The 4,740-nt window shown below is 32.2% G+C and overlaps 1 pseudogene; it reads right to left on the bottom strand.

Annotated features, from left to right (window-relative positions):
• Window positions 1–612: 612 nt before the first annotated feature.
• Window positions 613–1,730, bottom strand: LOC125869981 (F-box/kelch-repeat protein At3g23880-like; annotated as a pseudogene).
• Window positions 1,731–4,740: the final 3,010 nt, after the last annotated feature.

Below are 4,740 nucleotides of genomic sequence, written 5' to 3'. Positions count from 1 at the left end.
GGGGCAATAGGACCTTAGTAAAGGTTAGGTGTGTCTGAGGGATTTTGGGCATAGGCTGGGAGGTACTTATGCATTTTCCCAATAATCTTCATAATCTTTTTTTCCCAATCATCTTCAGTTTCAAGCTCTTAATGAAAAATAATAAATGGTAGCTTATTCATTCATATTTTAGGTTTTCTGGTTGAACTAGCGCCTATATAATATTTTCATATGCGGTATTGTATTTTTCTTTTTATGCTATGTGCTAATTACTATACAATCATCTTCTTTTATATATATATATATATATATATATTCGCGTATGTATTTATCTTTAAATTAAAGTACTTATTATCTACTCCATAGCTATGTCAGTAAAGTAGCATCAAGGTTGTCTCAACTTACAAGTTGTTACTTTTTTCTTTTTTGTGTGGTTGCTTTTTATTTGTAGGATAAAGAAAGTCCAAATAATATATGCACCATTTAAAAATTGTGTATTAAATATTTTGAAGTAATCATGCAATACACGTTCCAAAACTAGTAGTTTAAAAAATGTGTGTTTTACATATGAATTTCTTGTTCTATGTTTGAGATAATAAGCATAATTCAACAACACTTGACAACAAAGTACTCTTACAAGTTATTTATTACTTCATTGTTTTGATATGAGCTTTTCTGTCCCATTTTTGTTGCATCCTGAATTTCCGCCTCGTCCCAATTATTAGAGTTAATAACCTTTGAGCATCTGAGCGAGTCACCCTTTGGATTGTAAATCATGAAAGTTGAACCAAACAGAACCAAAATTTCACTTCCATTTGTCATGTGTAAACATATTTGCCCAAGATATCCATACACCAATTGATTCTCCGGAAATTGATAGTAAACATCTTCGTCCAAGATTCTTTAACCTCATACTCCTTCATAACCCAAACATTTAAGTATATGTTTGCGCACAATCACAAAAGACCGAAAGATTACTTCCCAACACTCACAAGCTCAAAACCATACCTCCTTCCCAATAAAAGGGTAGTTCCATCTCTCCCCATTTCCCGTCAGCCAAATCAATAGAAATGATGCTTCGTTTAGTACACAATTTAGGACCAATATAGTAGTCCGATGAAGTTTTCCATTCACAAACCTACGTTGTAGTGGCACCATACTTGGATAATTATCAACAGTTCTCCAAGAATCACTTTTTAGACTATATTTTTTTACCTCAATTTGAAGTGGAAGGTCATGTCTGACATTGATTAAGATAACCACTACCTTATAATCATCATGAAACTTATCATATCCAAAGCCATATACTCGCCCGAGAGAATATCTCAAAGAGTTTTAGTTTTAGGATTAGGAAACTTCTTGTACTTTATAATTGATGGATTCCATAGAAACAATTCATTCTCCTGACTAACAAGACAAATCAATCCATTGACAAAACCGATAGAAACACCACCTGGAACTTGCCTGGGATAATCCAAGTCTTTTGCCTCGGTAAATGAGTTATTAAATAAAGAGCTAACACTACAATCTCGAAAGTTGTACACACTACGTTCATTTATCATAACCTTATGGCAGATGTATTCTTGTTATTAGCATTTAAGCTTAAGATGAGTTTTGACAAATTCGGGGCTAGAGATCAAAGCAAGCCAAAATTTTGAAGTGCACCTGAATTTCAGGAGGGATTTTACTGGAAGCCTCGAGAGGATTTTTATAACGAGTTCAGCTGTTAGACAGGAATTGAATTTTTGCATCGTTGTTGATGAAAATTGAGAATTATTTTACTCATATTACTTCTCTTTGTATAAAATTCCTTCTATCAATTTATTTTGGTTGATTCCTTCAAGTCAAACTAATTAATGTTTGATAGTGAATTCACGTATAATTCTTAATTATTTTGAAATAAAATTTAAATATTTAAAAATTACACAAAATATAAAATAGTTAACAATTCAAAATAAATATGTCAAAATAAAGGGGTCGCACACAATATTTGGTTAGTCTTAAACTTCTCTTCATACATAATAATAGACTAATCTCTTTTTTTATAAATATGTATAAGGAAACTTTGTATAATCATATGCTCAGGGCCGGCTCTATGTATACTTTAATAAGGCATGGGCCTTAGGCCCCCAATTTTAGGGGCCTCAATTTTTTAGCAAGAATAAATTATGTGTTAATTTTTTATAGAAAAAACATTGATTATTTATGATAAAAAAGTATATATTTAAAATTATTATTTTATTCTCTTCAACCCCATTCAAATAGAAGAAATCAAGAAATATTATTTTATTTTCTTACACTCTCTCGATCTACTAATACTCACATTATTTTCTTTTTAACTCCTTTTACACTCTCTTCTTTAAATTATTGATAAGTTAGAGTAATATTCTGTCAAAAATATCAATTAATAGTCGAAAAGTATTGAACAAATTCAATTATAAATTCTTTTTCCATTTCTTCTTAGATTTTCAAGCATTACAACAATCATAGTAAAATGTGGGGTAACCAAATTATCAACTTCATCAAAGCTATGGTTCTAACTCTTATATTTATTTGAAATTTGTCAACTTATTACTTGTAGAACTATGTTAACAATTCATATAATGATTGCCCGAGTAAAATAATATTTTTTCAACGTTGAATTAATAAAATCTTATTTAAAACTAATAATTGAAAAAGAAATCGAATAAATCATTTATATATATAAAAAATATTAAACAATACTTTGCATTTAAAAATGTAAGAAAAATAAATTTTAAATACATGCACGTGAAGTTTATTTTTCATGCAAAAATGTACGGAAACTAGGATAGATTTTTAAAGAAAAATCAACAGAATCCCTCAGTTTTTTACTTCTTTTTTCGAAAATCAAGGAGCTCCATCAGTTATAGAAGTACAACACTGCAGTTGAAGAATATAAATTAAAAAACAGTTGAAGAAGATCACTATGATACCCTAGAACAAGGAAGGACATCTATATATTTAATGACTTTAAACATGATTTTCAAACTTGTGGAACAATTGATGTACTTTTATATACGAGATGATGATTTTGAAAGGTTTTATTGGCAAATAAGTCATATTTGTTCGTATTTGTGTTTGGGCTTGTATAGGCAAGATATGCTATTCCAATGGATGAATAGCAGTTATGGATCCTGACAAATCATTTTTGAGATGTTGTGTTAGTAGAGGACAAAAGATCTCCGCGGGTTGGTAGCCTAGATGAAACAAGGATATTCTACTGACTAGTAATCCAATGAAGTTTCCCATTCACAAACTTACCTGACTGTTGTTTTGGCACCAAACATCGACAATTATCAACACTTCTCCGTGAATAACTGGATCTAAAACCAATGTTAAGCATGCTAATACTGGAGTGTTACAGCTCTGCTTATATCTAAAAGCCGTAGAACCTGGTTCACGAGCTCTTTTTAGAGAGACATGAAAAAAAAAACATTAATAAGGGAAATTCTATACTCGTGTGGAATAAGAGTTCTTATGGAAATAGAATGATGTACATCACCACTATAATGTAAAATAAACATCAGAAATAGAAAAACAGAACACCAAACATACTTACTGTCTTTATATATATCAGAAATAGAATGAACTACATGTTGGGGTTTATTTGCCCTGAGTTTCTTACCATAAATAAATTTTTCTTTTAGGAAAAGATTTTGGATTGGCTAGTCCTTTTCTTGTAGGAAAAGTTTAGAACTCTATAAATAGAGGCTTGTTCCTTCTAACTTAATCAACATTCACAATGTAGTCTTAAGGGCTTTGAGAGTTTTGGTTAGGGGGGGAATTTGTGGGTCACAAGCTTGATATGTTATCACTTGTGTGAACCTCCCATGTATTCCTAGTGAATTGGTTGAGGTTATTTCTCTCTATATTTTGTACTCTCATGTTTATATAGTGGATTGCTCATCTCTTTTGTGGACGTAGGTCGATTGACCGAACCACGTTAAATCTTTGTGTCTTTTGGTATATTTCTCATTTGTCTTCTTACTCATGGTCTTTCGAGGTTTGCTTTGCTAGCTTCTACATTACACCTAATTATTTTCGATCCTAACACTACATCACCATTACAACGTATATGGTAAAACCCGGCTCTGCCCCGTCTAAAGAGCAGGTTGGTAGTATTGAAACATATTTCAGTGAAGAGTATCCGGTTTTTCTATATGATACTTTCCGTAAAAGGAGCTATAAGATGCTGACCGAGTTTATCGATCGTTTAGCGAAACAGAAAAACAGAAACCAAACAATATGTGCATTCAATTTGCACATAGAAATAGAATGAACTACATCACCACTCTAACGTAAAATAAAATTCCTCCCCCTCCTTAAGGTTCCTTGCTGCCCGCTCCTCATTTCTGAACTCAACAAGCTGCCAACTCGAATCAAATTTGTAGACTTTTACTTCTTTTAATTGAGGCGGAATGGTCTGGTGGACCCTTGTACTTGTATCTGTTTGTATTGTGAACCCTTCTACTTACCCTTTTGTCATCTGAACCCCTGAACCCATCCAAACCCAACATTTTAAACACTTTTTTTGATGTGGCATCCTATGTGGAAAGACCCCACATGGAGCGTGTGATACACACAAAGTAAGAGCGTGAGACGCCTTAAAAAGGCACTAACGGTCAGATTTTGATCTTTAAAGGCCATCTCTTCTTCTTTATTTTCACTCAACACCATTGTTGGACAAATTTGAGCTTTTTTCTCCTCTTTTTCTCGATTTTGTCTCTTCAAATTTTGTCT

The sequence above is a fragment of the Solanum stenotomum genome, chromosome 7 (assembly GCF_019186545.1).
Source record: "Solanum stenotomum isolate F172 chromosome 7, ASM1918654v1, whole genome shotgun sequence".
Taxonomy (NCBI): Eukaryota; Viridiplantae; Streptophyta; class Magnoliopsida; order Solanales; family Solanaceae; genus Solanum; species Solanum stenotomum.
The sequence above is the reverse complement of the archived record's forward strand: the minus strand, read 5'-3'. Positions and strand labels throughout refer to the sequence as shown.